This window comes from Anas platyrhynchos, chromosome 20 (genome assembly GCF_047663525.1).
Source record: "Anas platyrhynchos isolate ZD024472 breed Pekin duck chromosome 20, IASCAAS_PekinDuck_T2T, whole genome shotgun sequence".
NCBI classification, from domain to species: Eukaryota; Metazoa; Chordata; class Aves; order Anseriformes; family Anatidae; genus Anas; species Anas platyrhynchos.
The window spans coordinates 13766994-13784187 of NC_092606.1; the positions used below are offsets into that span (position 1 = coordinate 13766994).

Here is a 17194-nt window from a genome sequence, read left to right on the forward strand (position 1 = left end):
CTCTGTAAGCCTTGGGTACCAGAGTCAGTAATGTTAGAATAGACAGTCTTGTAGCTTATTGCTGTAATTTGTAATAAAGGGCACTAACATTTGTTAACTTGTAATTCTCATTGTAGTTTAGAAGCCTTTTGTTTATTAAAGAAACTGGCACTCCCTAAGTTTTGAAAAGAGCATAGATTGAGAAAATAATTGTTATTGCTAAATACAGATTGCAGTTACTCTAGAATGTTTGACAGTCACGGTATTTACTGTATATTGTTCCCACATTCTTTATGGTCTCATTTTTCTTTGATTTTGTGTACGTGTGTCTTTTTTTCACTATGAAAACAGCACAGGTGGGTGTTGGAGAGGGGAAGTCAATTGGAGAATGGTTTGGACCAAATACAGTTGCTCAAGTACTAAAGTAAGTGAGATCATACCAGTCTCATTCAGAACGTACTCCCCTGGGGCAGCCAAGAGAAGGCCCAGGCAGAGTTTTGAAGGCTGCATCTCCCCCTGTCCCACAGTCAGGAATGTACTTGCCATCTATTTACAAGTGCAGCATGGAATGTCATGCCACAGCTCGGTGTGCAGGTACTGAGTTGGGAATGGGTGACCTCTAAATTTTAATAAAGGAAGAGCCTGAGGAGAAGAAACTGCAGGAAAGTCTCCTGCTATGCCGTCTGCATGCCCTCACCAGTCACACCACAGATGTATATTCCTTTCTGCACAGTGGCACAGCTCTGGCAGGTCGAGAGTGCCACCGTGTAGGTCGGAGTGGTGGTGTGAAACATCAGAGAGAAGCCATCTCGGCTGAGGAGGGAACTGAGCTGCAATTCCTCCCTTTCTGAGCAGCAGTTCTGCCAGCAAGGCTACTGGATAAAGATGGGCAGCTCCTCATAGTCTGGGAGCCACACTGAAAGGAACTGAGGCTGCTCAGTTCTCCAGGGGTACGTGGAGGTGTCTTACCTCAGGCAGGGGCTAGGCTACAGGTCCTGCGAGCTCAGCAGCAAGTCTTTGACACCCTGGAACAGGCACATGATCTGAAGAGGGAGGGGAGCTGAAGCATGCCCTGGACTCCAGATCTTTCATGGCCAAGTTTTTCATGGTGAAACGCTCACCCCCATTTCTTTCTGGCTTATTTGAAACAGCTAATTCTGCCAGTGCAGCTTAAGAGTGTAGCTCCCTTCCCCAAAGGTTTGGATTTTGCAGAAGTGGACATAAAACTGTGTGCTGCTGTCTCCCACTGAAGTTTTGGTGCCCCAAACCCTTAGCTGATTTAGCTTTTAACGCCCCATTTCTGCTGTGCACGCAGGCTCAGGCAGAAGTAATTCCACTGAATTCAGTGGAATTTCTTAAGCAAAAAGTAATCTGCAAAACTGGCATAGGAATTTTTTTCTTTTCCAGATGAGAAAAGACACAATTGGGCAAGAACCCAGTGCAGAGACTGTCGAGTGCAATAAAAAGTAATAAACTTGATGTAGTTGAACTGTTACTGTCACTGCACTTAGCAGTAAGACAAAACAGTTTGCACATGGTGCAGCGCATATGTTTTTCCTGGTACCACTCAGTACCTATTTTTCTAAAGATATTAAACATTTAATGTTTAAAGTTTTCTTTTTCTTACATGGAGACTTTAAAAAATGCAGAAAGGATGTTTTTTCTTAAGAAAAAAAAAATAAATAAATGGTTCTGAGTGTAAAGCTACCCTTTTGATCCAACTAGTTTATATTAATTAGTACCTTAATGTTTTCTAGGAAGCTTGCTTTATTTGATGAATGGAATTCATTAGCAGTTTATGTATCTATGGACAATACGGTGGTCATTGAAGACATCAGGAAGTGACACCTCATCAGTTTTCTGGTAACAGTTTCTGATTTGACTCCATTTGCCAGCATGTATCTAAACATGAACAAATACTTGGGGGGCCATGGGTTTGTCTTGCAAGGGTAAGAAGAGGGAAGAAGGACATACAAACTCAGTTGTGTTTTTTTGATCCCTGATGCCAACTTCGTGCTCACATCACTGGATGTGAAGAGCTCCTTGAAGAATTTCTACTGTCATCATTGCTGCCATTTCATTTCTCTGGCGTTTTATAGGCAAAGCTTGACACTATTAATAACATTAATAGGACATGTCACTGCAGTCTTAAATTGTCATCCCCCAATCATTGATCTAACGTCTCACTTGGACGTGCCAGCACATACTGTCTGCTAGAATTACTTCTACTAAATAGCTGTAATTGCCATGCCCGGCTCGTTTTGTCTTGGGTGCCCTATAAAGATCCCTGGCAAACTAGCTTAATTCACTACTGAGAGGAAGATCTGCTTTGTGTTCCTCTGTGCGTTGACTGATTTCTAGTTTTATTCCCGCAGAAAAAATGTGCTGGTGCCCTCCTCAGAGCAGCAGCGCGTCCCACAGCAGTGTACATTTGCACAGAAGTGCTCTTGGCCGAAGCAAGAAGGCAGGAGGACTCTGCACAGGCTGGAAAGCCCTCTTGCTTATTATACCTCTACGACTAGGGATAAATCACATAAATCCCGTATATATTGATGCATTTAAAGTAAGGTTTTCTTTCAATTCATTGCTCGTTACTGTCAAATAAGTTTGGGTATCTGTGATGTCAGTAAAGAAATGAATTACAATTTCCTTTATTCCTTTTGAACTCCTAGGAATGCTTTAAGATGCCACAGTCTTTGGGAGCATTAGGAGGGAAACCAAATAATGCCTTTTATTTCATAGGATTTTTAGGTAAGGAAAAAAGAAACTTATTCCAAATGTGCAGATGATCAAAAGAGAACATTTTTTGAAGGGGAAATAGTAAGGGGTCTAAGCGTGAACCTCTAGAAGTAAAGAAAGATGAGAATAGAATAAAATAAATGAAGAAGCATATCTAAAAGAGTTTAGAAACAGTATGAGATGATCCTTAACAGGAGCAGAAAGTTAACAGCAAAGCTAGGTGTAAAAATAAGTGATGACATCAACAAGAGCAACATACTGAGAATAGCTGATAGCATTTGACAAGTGTATTGGTCAAATGTCACTTTTATTTTCTTGTATTTCAAAACTGTTTCTGATAGCAGTATCTTTTTCACCTTTTGCATACCTTCTGTTATTAAGTATTGCTCTAATTAATTTAAAATGCATTCCTTCAGATTTCACCCCACTTTGGGCCAAAATTTTGCAACCCTATTTTGTCCTTTTGTAAAACCTAACCTGTTTTAGTTAGGCTTTTTTGTTCCAATTTCTGAATGAATGCCTAATGGGATTACAGATTGCATCTGTGAACATCCTGTACCTTTTAATCTGTCAAATGTTAGTGTTTACAACACTTGAGATTTAAAAAAAAAAAAAAAAAAGTACTGGATCTCACATGGAAAAATAAAAGTATGTGACAAAGATAGAACATAACCAACCAAAAAATTACAGTAATAGGTGACAATAGGAAGTTATACTAAATACCCTGTGGGAAACGCTGTGTCTAAACCTTCCGATTCTCTTAAAGAATCCCTAGCTGGAAAGTCTAGATTATACTGACTGCAATGGCAATCTAATTTCTATTTTACAGTTCTGGACCAAGTGCTTATTAATGTCACTTGCTTATTTTTAACATACGGCTTTTACCCATCCAGGCAATGAGCTGATCTATCTGGACCCTCACACCACTCAAAGCTTTGTAGATTCAGAAGAAAATGGCACGGTTGACGATGAGAGTTTCCACTGCCAGGAAGCCCCACATAGAATGAAGATCATGAATTTGGACCCTTCAGTAGCTTTAGTAAGTGTCAGGAAATCTTGAATGCATGTACTTTATCTCAAAGTAATGTCTCTCTACATTGGTAAGGGCAGCAATGCATCTCCTTGAACAGAACCAAGATCACAAAGCTGTCTTCTGTGATCAACACATAGTAGTTTGTACATAACTACATGGAGAATCTTAGGGCAAGTGGGGAGCTGTCTGTACTGTAGGAGCTCGCTTTGTTTTCTTTACTGAGCAGCTTTTACTTCTTTCAAGAGGCATTATAATGGTCAGAGCAAGGAACTGAAACAGGTTTACGTGTTTTATTCTATCACTACTTTATGTTTGGTCACCTCTAGACAAGTTACTTAAACTTACTTTCTATCATAAGTTGAAAATGTTTAAGTGGAATTATTGTATTTCACCCCAAATTACAAATACAAATGTATTATTTGTAATTCACCCAAAATGTCATGGGGGTACTGTGGTATTTGAAAAAATTGGATCTGATCCCATGCCAGTATCCTGTGATTGGGTGATTGGCAGTTGTCACCAGTGGGATGTGTTTCTAAAGCTTTAAACAATCTGTAAAGATACCGGTATCTGTCATTCATTCACATACCTGTTTTTTAATACTGCTGCTTTTTAGAAAGTTCTTTTGTTTTGTTTTGTTTTAATACTTAACTACGTAACTGTGCAAAATGTGGCATGATGCAACGAGACAGACAAAATCATAATGAAGAGCAAATATTTTCAGTATAGATACCAGAATGGAAATGTTCCTTAGGTGGTCCATCATCTACAAGTTTTCAGCTTCTGCTGATACCTGGACTGTAGGAACTGGGTGGCGCTCCATGGAGGAGCACACAGGAGCTGCTGCTATTTTTTGCTTGACTATTTCGTAAGGGGTTTGCAGGGCCTTGTTCTCCCCGTGGGTTCTCTCCCTAGAGCTGCCACATATTTGGAGTCTTATATCTACTGATCGTACAGGGCATTACTGTATCAGAGGTCAAACCGCCTTACCTGCTGGTACCACATACCTACCATCTGCAAAGGTAAAACTCTGTGTGTTTGTTTTTTCCCCTAAGGGCTTCTTTTGCAAAGAAGAATGTGATTTTGATAACCGGTGTAGTCTTGTACAAAAGGTAAGAGTGGGAACTTAGCATCTCGATTTGTTCTTTATAAAGTCTGGTTTTTATTGTCTGTTTTTTGTAAAATTTTCCTTTGCATTTTCCTTTGTATACAAATTGTATGAGCCATGGAGAAGAATGCATTAAAGCATCAGGGTAAGGCAATACTACTGAATTGCTAATTGGAAATTGTTCAGCACTTTACCAGCCACAAACCCTGCCAGTTGGAAAATGGGTGTAAACATCCACACTTGAAGGTGTTACTGGGTGACACTTGCTTTTAACTTCTAATTCTCACTAAATGACTAAGGTTTAACTGCCATATTGTAGTGATGTATCAATGATTTGCTTCCTGATCCTTTTTTATTGTTTGACATAATAGATTGCGTGTTCTAATTATGACTGTTAGTCCCTGCTATCTTAAAGATCTGATTCTGTAAGTGCTGCAGGCCTCTAGCTCCTGCTGATCTAGGGAGAACAGAAGGTGCTGGCTGCCACAGGAAACAGACTTGAGGATGTTTCTGCATGCAGCTGTTAAGCTAAGCACCAGACGTCTGAATGTAAAGTACCATCAACCTCTAAGGGCATTTATTTAAAAAAAAAAAAATCATCTAAGGAAAACAGTTTGTAAATAACTGAAATACAGGACAGAAGGTAACTTCTCTTTGAAGAGGAATAGCGTTTGGCTTCAGGAACACCTTTTTTCCTGACCAAAACCTGTCCTTCAAAATCTGATGCGTTTTTTTTTTTTTTTTTCCCCCTTTGGAGGAGCTGATAGATCTGTCTTTTGTGCTATTGATCAACAGAAAACTTGAGGAGAGTTCTATGCAAGCAACTTTCTTTTAAAAAGCAGAAAATATTGTACATTCCTAGTGTGCTTGCTACCTGTAAACAAAATTACAGGTTTGCAGATATCAAAGCTGATATCAAAAGATGATAAGACTGATAATTTGTAGTACAGTTCAAGAGATCTGTCTTCCAGATGTGTTTTAACTAGGGATGTATTACAGAGACCATGGTGCTTGGATTTCACAGTATGTCTGTATAAAGACTTTTTTTTCCTGATGGACATGCGTAATTAAAAAACACTTTCAATTAAGCAGACACGTTTTGTGTTTGAAGCGTCTCCCGAGCCAGCTTTTAAAATGAAAGCATTCTGTCCTCAGGAGATTCTAAAGCAGCAGAGTCTACGGATGTTTGAGCTGGTCCAGAAGCACCCGCCACACTGGCCTCCTTTCATACCTCCAACAAAACCAGAAGTGACAACCACAGGAGCAGGTAAGGCACCGATTAAAAGCCTAATTGTGCAATGTTATGTTCCTCGTTAGCAAATAAAAGAATAATCACAGGTAGAATAACTATCCTTTGTGAGTGTCAAGCAATATATAGCAGGCATGTATCCAAACAAGCCATACAATTGCTAGCACAGATTTTTTTTTTCACTCTTACAAAGTACTTTTCTGGAATGCGTCTTTCAAAGTTTTTTTTTTAAGTGAACAAAATCAGGCATGTCTTTAGAAGCATTTTTTTCTTTATCTTTTTTTACAGAACTCATTGAATCTACTGACAAGCTATTTGAATTGGAAGAAGAATTTGAAATCCTGAGTGTGTGAAGGAAACTGTGGTGACTCTTCTGAGTGTTGAATATATTGGTAATATTATTGCATTGACTTAAACAGCCATGTTAGCCCCGAAGTGCCTGAAATTATGGATAACAGAGCACAGAAATCTAGTAGCATCCAAAACTCCAAGGGCAGTTTAACACACAAGCTTCCCCGGATGGAAAGGCAGTAAGAGATCTTGTGATAAGATGCTTAAAGGGAATCTCTTTTTAACGTACCTTAGCTGGAGACAAACGGGCCTTTGAGATTAAGGCAAAAATACATGTATCACTGGGCACCATGTTTGGAGAAAGGGATAACCCAAATGGATATTTCTTGCTCTCATATAATAATGCAATAGTTTAGTTCTTCAAGCAAAACAGTCTTCAGTTCAGGAGGATGTTTACTTCTGTTCCCTCCTGTGGGCTGCGTCATAGGAAAAATACATTGTCTTGTTTAAAAGATTGACTGGATCAGGAGAAAATTGTTTCCTTGTTAAATATTTTAACATGTATTTGAGCAACCAGACTTTATTACAAAAATGTTTCTGTAAAAGGAACTATGTCTAATGGACACATTTTGCAATAGCCTTCCTGTTTCTGGGAGACCTCAAGAGGAACAGGAGCCTCAAATAGTTGATACAGATCACAACCACTGTTATAGTTATGGTATATTTCACCTTGACCTTAAAATTCAAATGATTAAAACTTAGGTTATTTCTTTCCGAGTTAAAACGAGTCAAAGGTGGTTTAACTGTACCTTATTTATTTTAGAATAGATTTACACAAGTTTCTCTGTTACAGCACTTTATCTGTGCATCTAATAAATTTCTTAAGCTTTTCTTAGGTTGTATGCTGCTATGTTTGGTTAATTTGTGTGAACTAAATATAAACCAGGTGATCTTAAAACTTAATATAGAAGCGTACACAGATTACTGAATTGTTGCTTTTTGACTTCTTGCCTTTTGAAATCTGTTTTGGTAGAAGTGCCTTAACCCTACAGGTTTATCAGAACAGCCTGGGCAGTTTTATTTCTAAGGCAGAGAATCTCTCTCTAGCAGCCATAAGAAAAACAGTTCAGAATAAAGAAAGGCAAAGATTTTTAATCCATGCTGAAGTTCCTTTTCACTATCAGACAGTCCCCCTTGTGGTCATGTTGTCATGCTAGTGTAATGAACATGAATTGCAGACTTTCATCTTCACCAATAAATGACAACATAGAGAAATACTGAATATTGTCTCCTCTCACTTGCACCTCTCGATCAGGGCCACTGTTTTTTCAAACAAAAGAGTTAACGAGATCCTATTGCATCTTGTTTAATGTTTATTAACTACAGTTTGGAAACCACAAACGTAGAAAAAAATATCATTTCCTTATTTTATTAAAACATATATAAAACATATATAAAACATATATAATATATATATATAACACATATTGTGTTGTAAAGCCCACAATTCCATACCAATGACAACAAAAAAATCATCTAATTGAGCATGCAGTTTTCATTAACCTGTTTTTTGTTTCTTTTTTTTTTTTACAAATACCCAACAACACATACACATGTGTTGTGTTGTGTTTTTTTCCATCATTTCTCACTGAAGCAATACCCATCCCGTATCAGATCTGTGTCATTACTCTAATTTTTGTTCCTAATGTACTTGAAAAACTTCTTAACTCTATTGATTGCAACAGTGGACTTTTTTCCCTCCGATCTTAACTCCATTTATCAATTACTTATTCTCTTAAAATCCTGTTTTTAAGAGATGGTTGGGTATTCACCATCTCTCACTCTTATTTATAGATTTTCTTTTCTTTTTCAGTAGTTCAGCCCTAGTCAACTCGGAGGTGGGCAGCAGCAGCTTCTATGGAGCAGCTATGCTGGAAAAAAAAAAAAAAAAAAAGTTGAGCCTTGAGGGAAAAGGAAGGTGGGAGAGCCAGATGGGGCAAGAGGAAGGGAGGTGGTTTGACCAGGACACCTTGAGGGTCTGGGAAGAGAAGAAATGGATGGGTGCTTAAGAAATGAGCAGCATCACAGCCTACATACGGAAGAATTGTGACGAGCAGTTTAGAAATGTGAGCGATTGGTGGTCTTGTGTTGATCGGCAGCTGTGCTCCATGGTTATAGCTGTAATTTCAGCAGGTTACTGTGTAAGCCGCATGTTGCCACTTCCTTGATCAAGGCAATGCTGTTCAGTTGCAGGGAAGAGGGGCAAGACTCAGGGAAGAAACGGAACGGAGAAAACTGTACACTGTGGATATGCACACGTAGCCATAAAATCAGTGCTGGACAGAAAGAGAGAAAGAGAGACAGACAGACAGACAGACAGAACGAAAGGAGGGAAGGAAGGAAGGAAGGAAGGAAGGAAGGAAGGAAGGAAGGAAGGAAGGAAGGAAGGAAGGAAGGAAGGAAGGAAGGAAGGAAGGAAGGAAGGAAGGAAGGTAAAGGGAGGGAGGGAGGGAGGAAGGTAAAGGGAGAAAGAAGGAATACCCCACACTCATAAAAGTGAGAAAGATCCAGGTGTAAAAGAACGTAAAAGAAAGACAACTGTCATGTTGTGGTCTGATAGTTTCTGGGAGAAAGCAGAAACCCAGCAATTCTGTCTTTCCTACTCCTCCAAACCAATTCCGTTGACAACTCTGAATGCTTCCAGCTAGAAAAAAAAGGAAGAATGAAGTGGAGGGCTCCTTGCCATCACTGTATTTCTGGAGCAGATTTCTGGATAGTCCCCGCAGCCAGCTGTAGGGCCTGTGCCAGGCTTGGAGTGGCTGCAGGGAACATGCCAGGGGCTCGAGGTGCTGCAGGGAACATGCCAGGGGCTGGAGGGGCTGCAGGGCGAGTGACACGGGTTTGAGGGGCCTCAGGTCCCAGCGCAGTGGTTGAAGTCGATGCAGGGAACATCAGAGTTGTTGGAGGGGCTGCAGGTAAAATGCCAGGGGTTGCGGGGGCTGCAGGGTGCTGAGTCACAGCTTTGCATCAGGTCAAGACGCATTTTCCTAGAACCATCCATTTCCTCCTGAAGGGGCTGAATAGCATGGAACGGTCTTCAAAATGCACAGAGCAGACCCCAGCAAAGGTAGGGATGCTGCTAGCAAGTAGGGAACTTTTTTGTTGATGTTGTTAACATTGTTTCACGACAATAGATGCAAACATGTATCTTGAGTTGAGGGCAAAGGTGACCTTGGATCTGAAGCACACAGGCGTTCACTAATGTCCCCCCATCCGGAGTGAATCCACAACGACTCGGAAGGAAAACTAAAGTCCAAAGCAGTGCACTGGGATAAAGAGAGTTTAATAGGGTAGAAAAGGAATAAAAACAATATAATCAATATTAATATTTATAATTTATAATATAATAACGTATAAAAATTGTTTAATTAATAAGATTAAATAATAATCATCATAATTTTATAGTAATAAAACAACGCCATACTGTACAACACAGTCAATAAAGTGGATTTAATGCAATAAAAATAAAACCCATTTATCCCATCCCAATGAGTTCCTATCCCTATCATCACTTCCCATCCCACTGATCATTTCCTATCCCAACAACGTCCCAGTTCTGATCCCAAGGCTGAATTCCCAACTCCCACCCACCCATCCAGCCAGCCATGCACCCATTTTCTGCATTTTCAGGTCACAAGACTCTGATGAAGGCCACCTCAGCCTTTTCCCCCCCAAAAAAAGCTGCTCTTTATTGTGAAAAACTTCACTTTTGCACAACACTGCAGACCCAGCCAAGATGGTCCTGCAAGACAAGGTGAAACAAACATACAAAACCCATATGGATGTAAATTGGTTCATCTAAACAAATTCCTACCACGAAATCCTGATCCTCAATCTCAGCACCGATGAAAAAAGAGGATACAGTTCCCTCCTCCAAGGTCCCTCTCTGCCCCTGCTCCCCGTGGGCTCCTCTCCATGGCTGCAGCTGCGGCCCGGGGCCTGCTCCTGCGGGGGCTCTTTTTTGCACCTAAGTGCTGTTAACCATCCCAGGCATTTGTTGTTCACATGGTGAATAAGTGCTGTTTTGGATTTACAGAGATAATCTGTAGATTTGGTTCCAAAGGGGTTCAAATTCAGGCAAGGCAGTGAGAGCTTTGTGGGCTGCAGGAGAACCAAAATGCAGGAACTGTCAGGGCTCATCCTCACCCGTGACCAACTCTCATTTGGTCTTCTTTGGAGAGAAAGCCAAGCCAGCCAGATGGCTTCCACTACTTCTATGGGAGTGACATTGGGATTGATCTTTAAAATGAAATGAAGCAGAAGGCTGTGGGTTCTCCAACCTTCAAGATATGCAGCACTTGGCTGGGAAGGTTTCTTCCGTTCCTATGGATTTGAAGAATTAGGGCTGAAAGAAGCAGCAGGACCCTAGGGCCATATTCTGTCATCTCTATGGAAACTCCTGACGGGAATTACCTCCCTACTGGTGTCAAACTGCAGGCAGGCAAACGGGTGTGGTCTCCTCTCTGTGCAACTCCCCAATCCATGGTGTCTCTTTGCATGTGTGAAATTGCATGTGTATAGGGGGTGTGGTGGCAGAAGAGTGAAAGCCTCTTCTGATGGCTCCTAAAGCTGTGAGTCTGACCCTTCTGTGACTGTGCTGAAAGCGATCCTGGGGATAGAAGGGAGAGTGATCCAGCTGCACATCATGAGACGGGGAAGAGACAGAGGCTCTGGCGTGCACTGCTGACTGGTTTGCCTCGGTGGGGTTGGAGTGAGGAAGCTGTACCCTCCTCTGTTAGCACAAAGGAGAGGAGTTATTCCACGCTATTTTTCCTCCTCTGTGTATGAATGGACAGACTGCACAGTTGGTTAAGGCCGTAGCTACTGAAGACAAGAACTCGATTGTCTGCTGCTCTTCAGGCAGAAGGCAGAAGGAATCAAGAGACAGGACTGGCTCTGTCTGCATACTGCAGTAGACGCACTTTTTTGCATCTTCTGTGCGTGAAAAAGTATGTTTTAATTGATAAGAATCCCAAGGGCCTAGAAATACTGCAGTTTTAGGACAAATCTGGTATAAACTGAGTGTCCTGAGGATTTTGAGTACTCCATTTCCGTGGCCAGACCAACAGAAACTCCAGGGCAATAGGAAACACAACTTTCTCTCTCTTATCCTAAATTTCTCCACTTGTTATCTCCTGACCAGCAATTTACAGGAAAGTTACAGGAAAGTGAGGGAAAATATTTGAACTATTTATACACCAGTGCAGGTGGTGCCATGTTAACTTCACTCTTTTGCAAGATCTTGTTTGCTAACAGCAAGTTATGGCCCCTAGGGATGTTTTACCTTGAGGGAGGGAATGGGGGCACACCAAAACAAGTAGAACAAGCAAAATACTGTGGGGTGGAGCTGACAAAACAACAAACAAACAAACAAACAACAAAAAAACAACCACCACCACAGACCACCCACTAGTGCCGTGCTTTTCATACTGAAGTGAGGAAAGAGCAGAGCATCCTTGCAGTAACTTCATGCCTCAAAACCCTCCTTTGTCACTCTTCCTGCACTTGTGTAACAGTTGCTTGCAGGTCTGTTTCCTTTCTTATTTCAGGACTGGAAGATGGCTTCATGGACAAAACAGACTTGGCTTGGGGAAGAGTAATTGAATTTATTGCCAACTGATCACAAAGTAGGACAGTGAGAATTTAAAAACTTTAAAACCAACCAACCAACCAACCAACCAAACAGAAAACCACCTCGCCACACTACCTCCATCCCAGGCTAAACCTCAGTCTTGATTCTTCTATCTATTTCCCACGGAGCAGTGGGGGGTGGTTGGAGGATGTTGGGGACTGGAGGTTGCAGGCTCTGCTGCTCCTTCATCGTATTTGGCAATTTTATTGATGGTAGCGCTCCCCACCCCTCCCATCCCCTCTTTTCCCTTCCCTCCACTCCCCTGCCCTCCCCTATGCTCCCTGTTCTTTCTGACCAACAGTATGATAGATTCGGGTGGGTGGTCAGCACGTGGGGCTACGGAGAGGACATGTACACAAAGATTTGGCTCCAGATCCAAAATGTCATGTATTTGGCAATTTTATTTATGGTAGCACTCCCCTCCCCTCCCCTCCCCTCCCCTCCCCTCCCCTCCCCTCCCCTCCCCTCCCCTCCCCTCCCCTCCCCTCCCCTCCCCTCCCCTCCCCTCCCCTCCCCTCCCCTCCCCTCCCCTCCCCTCCCCTTCCACTCCCCTGCCCTCCCCTCCCCTGCCCTCCCCTCCCCTCCCCTCCCCTCCCCTCCCCTCCCCTCCCCTCCCCTCCCCTCCCCTCCCCTCCCCTCCCCTCCCCTCCCCTCCCCTCTTTTGCCTCCTCTCCCCAATTTTGCCTCCCCTCCCCTCCCCCCCATCCCCTCCCCTCCCCTCCCGTCTCCTCCCCTCCCCTACACCCCCTCCCCTATTCTCCCTGTCCCTATACTCTGCTACACTCCCCTCCCCTATACTACCCTACACACTCCTACACTCCCCTCCCCTATCCTACCCTAAACTCCCGTTCGCTACACTACCCTACATTACCCTATGCCCCCCTCCCCTACACTCTCCTACACTCCCCTCCCGTATCCTACCCTACACTCCCCTAAACTCCGATCCTCTACACTACCCTATACTCTCCTATGCTCCCCTCCCCTCTAACACGCTACCCTACCCTACCCTACCCTACCCTACCCTACCCTACCCTACCCTACCCTACCCTACCCTACCCTACCCTACCCTACCCTACCCTACCCTACCCTACCCCACCCTATCCTATCCTATCCTATCCTATCCTATCCTATCCTATCCTATCCTATCCTATCCTATCCTATCCTATCCTATCCTATCCTATCCTATCCTATCCTATCCTACCCTCCCCCTGCCCTCCCCTCCCCTCCCCTCCCTTCTTTTTATTCCCTCCCCTTCCCTCCCCTCTTGTCTTCTTCTCTCCTCTCTTCTTTCTTTCGGGTAACTTCAAATCGCTTCAGTCGTTCTCATAGCTCCTGTCCCTGGCTGATTCACGGGAACCCATCAGCAGCAACCAGAAGCGCTCCAGCTGCTGTGTCACTGGTCGAGCAACAGTCTCCAACTGGGAATCGCTGACTTCGTTGTGTGGCTCAGACAGGTGCCTTGCAGTTCCACCATGGCCTGGACGTTTCCTCTTGCTGTGTCCCCACCTACAGCGCACTTCTGCTTAGAAGCAGCAGCAGGCTTTGCAAGATGTCCCACTCCTTCCATTTTCAGTGGTTTAGCTTGGCTAGCCGGGTGGTGTCTGTCAATAGAAGACAACAACGAGATTTGGGTTAGAAACAGCTAACTGAGTAGTTCCTTTGCACAAGGGCAAGGAATATCTACCCCTTCCTACTGGAGGCTGCAGTGTCAGAGATAATGACGGGTCCTTCCGAGAGCTTTGAAATATCCCTTGGGGATGCTGAGTCCAGAGGACCAGAGCAAACCTGTCTAAAGTACACCGTGGAATCACTCGGAATGACTTCCTAGCAGAAGCATGTGTCTGATACGGCTTCAGCTGCTTGCAGTGTTCTTCTTCACCTCCTACCTAAATTCAGATGAGAGATCTCAATGAAGATGGAAAGGTTGAGAAATAGAGAAATCACTGATGTGCTTTGAGAACTTCTAAGGACTGAGTACTGCATCAATCCAATGTTGTAACATTAAGGATTGGTTAGAAAAGCAAACGTTAAAAACAAGGAAAGGGGAAGAACAAGTAAGCTTTCTTAAAGTATCTATTCTATTTAAGGTATCTTTAAAGAAGTAAATAAGTACTGAAATATATATGCAGATAGAGAGAGAGAGAGAGAGAGAGAGAGAGAGAGAGAGAGAGATACAGAAACCTAAGAGTCTGCTGTGCAGGTTAGCTTCTTGCTCTCTTTTCTAAAAGTCACAGTGAATGCAGCATCTGTGTGCGTTACAAGCATTACCCTCAGTCCAGCACAGGTACACACGAGAGGTCAGCCTGCAGGTTGCGGAGGCAAAGCAACTGCTCTGGATGGATGTGAAGAGCCAAGACAGAAGTTGCTGTCAGGGAAAAGATACACAGAGGGGATGAAAAAGACGGAGTGTGCTTCCGACCTTCACAACTTCTAAGCAAGCGGAGATGAGGTTGTGGAAGAAGCAAATAAGCTGTTGATCTAGAAGCAGCCTGAAGATTGTCCTTAAGCAGGGCCTTGCATTCTTCATTTTTACAGCATTGCTTGCCTTCAAGTGCACGACGATGATTTTATGAACTTTCTACCACTACAGAAATGCACCGGATTCTTTCACAAAACTTACGGGTGGTACTTGGCAATATTGGTCAGCATTCTCTATTTCCTTCTTCATCTCAATTCTCTTTTGGCCTGTGAAGCTTTCCAGATCAGAGGAGAAGATCCACGGTAATACGGAGCTTTGGATACTGCAAAGGAAACGAAGAATCCTACTGACAACTCTTTTCAACCTCGCCTGCAAGCATCACAGAAAAGAACACCGAAAGAACACCGCTTTATCATGGGAAGCATAAATTGGAGCATAGGTGTCCTATAGCTGAAGCGAGGTGAAGCAGGTTCCACACAAGGTGAAGGAGCACACCCATAAGCATTTCCATAAAGCCGTGTTTTCAAACAAAGGGTTAAGATTTAGATTTTCTTACAAGTGAAGAATGAAGAAATAAAAGAAAAAGAAAATTACCAGGACATCCAGTTTTCCTCTAGCTTGCTTTGCTTCTTTCCGAATCTGAGTCTGGAGTGACAGTCAGGGAGCAGCGTTGTGCAGAAATGCCAAAGCCTCCCCAGCTGGTTGTACCTTCATCAGCAAGGGCTTTGATACTGCTGCCTCCTCAGCAACATCAGCCATTTCCGAGGAAAGCTGGTGTCCATCAGGTCAAATAGGAATGGGAAATCCCTCTTGCCACAACTTCACACTCACACCAGAGTTGGCAGGACAGGCCGATGGACAGAGAAGCGTCTGCAAGAGTGTTAGAAAACAGACTTTAGATTTCCGTCAACCCAGGAAGAATTACTTGCTCATCCCTTCAAAGTGAACTCTGAGTAGAAGGAGGGGATCCCAAGCTGCATTCCTGACATCTATGCTGCAAAGTCATCCAATGGGACATGTTACTGGACCAGCCTGTTACGAACAGAAACAGGACTTTGAGGTTATGCTGTTGGATTAGAATTAAGCTCAAAGAGTTAGTCCTTTGACGTGTTTTTGTTTGCAAGTGTTTTCACTGCTTCCCAGACAATGTCTCCAGCAAGCTAGCTGCTTGCTTCATTTGTTCTGTTCTGTTCTGTTCTGTTCTTTTTGATTCTGTTTTGTTTTGTTTTCTCAGCCAGGATTCTTAGAGAAATGAGATTAAAGTGATCATATTGTATGTCCACCCATCCCTCCCTCCCCTTCGCTTGTCCAGAGCTTTTACCTCGTCCAGCAGCTTGAATGAACTCGGTCCTAGGCGCAGTTGTGTCCAAGCCATTCTGTTCCTAGACGTGTTGTGAGAACAGACAGCTAAGTAGTGGGGAGAGGATGTGCTGCTGTCTGCAGTGTGACCTCAGCGCTTACCAAACAGTAGGGAATACACAGAGAAGGGCCTTAGGAGAACTTCAAGCCCCAGATACGTTTTATGTGGAAACCATATTTCCCAAGATAACACTGGACACAACTGCATAATCAAAATGGATTCATTTCTTGGTTCATTCAACTCCTAGGTTTTAGTTTTAAAACATGTCTGTCTTGGCTTAAAGCACTCTTCCAATCTCTATTTCCAGTTCCTAGGATTTCCTGAAATAGGGAATCCCATTTTTTTCTTTGTACACTCTCCCAGCCTCTTTGTTTTCCTCTCCCCAAGAAACTTAGCACTGCTCTCTTCATACTTGACAACTAGATATGGAGCTGTATCAGCCAGAAGGAAGTTTCCTTCACACTTTCTGCTTCTTACGGTATCTGGGCTCTTACCTTTACACTTACTCACCCTTCCTACATTAGCACAAAGAAAGCTGTTTGGGAGATCTGATGTCTTGTTTTCCAGAAACTGCCCTGAATCACCTTTACGAGAGCTGTCCCACGCTGCGAGCACAAGTCTTGCAGTCTGGCCAGATATTTGCCTTCTAAGTCAATAACCAAATCTGTTACAAAGGTAAGAACATGTAATTAATGGAAAGGAAATCCTTTTATCCTTTTATTTTGATCCAAATTCACTTTTTTTTTTTTTTTTTTTTTTTTTCTAGACCAAGAATGAATCGTGGAGAACCACCAAAACTCAGGTGAGAAATGAAATGACAAATGTTAAGGTCAGGCAGCTTGCCCACTGCCATTGCTACCCTGAAAGCAGATGGAGTGCATCTTCATACGCCACAGCCTGAGACACTAGTCGACAGGCCAGCCCGTGTGAGGAAGTCCATTGCTGCCTGAATTTTAACATGACAGGGGGACTCTTAAGCCTCTTGTTTATGCTTTAGTACTTGCGGTCTATGGGAGGACCACAGCACACTCTTCTCTGTCTCCCCTTATTTGTTGATCGTCTGTAGGAAGAAGAGAACGTGCAGAGGCCCTCACCCGTACATTGGGTCTGTTCTCACTCTGTGCAGCTCCATCATTGAGCAAAGTACCAACCTTGAGGCTTCTGTAAGGACTTGACACAAACTACAGAATACTACAATGAAGCATTCACAACAAAACCACATTTTTTTCCGCAGCCAAGCATCAAAACACTTACAGAAGGGCATGGTCCCTCTCTGTGCACCTCAAGGGGAGATCCACAAATCCTCACGTGGTTTCATCGCATC

At 43.0% G+C, this 17194-nt stretch overlaps 1 long non-coding RNA gene across 1 annotated transcript; it reads left to right on the forward strand.

Annotated features, from left to right (window-relative positions):
* Nucleotides 1-329: 329 nt before the first annotated feature.
* On the forward strand, nt 330-1816 carry LOC139999171 (uncharacterized). Its single transcript, XR_011804314.1, has 2 exons — nt 330-403; nt 1737-1816. It is a non-coding gene; the product is annotated as an uncharacterized lncRNA (long non-coding RNA).
* The last annotated feature ends 15378 nt before the right edge of the window (nt 1817-17194 follow it).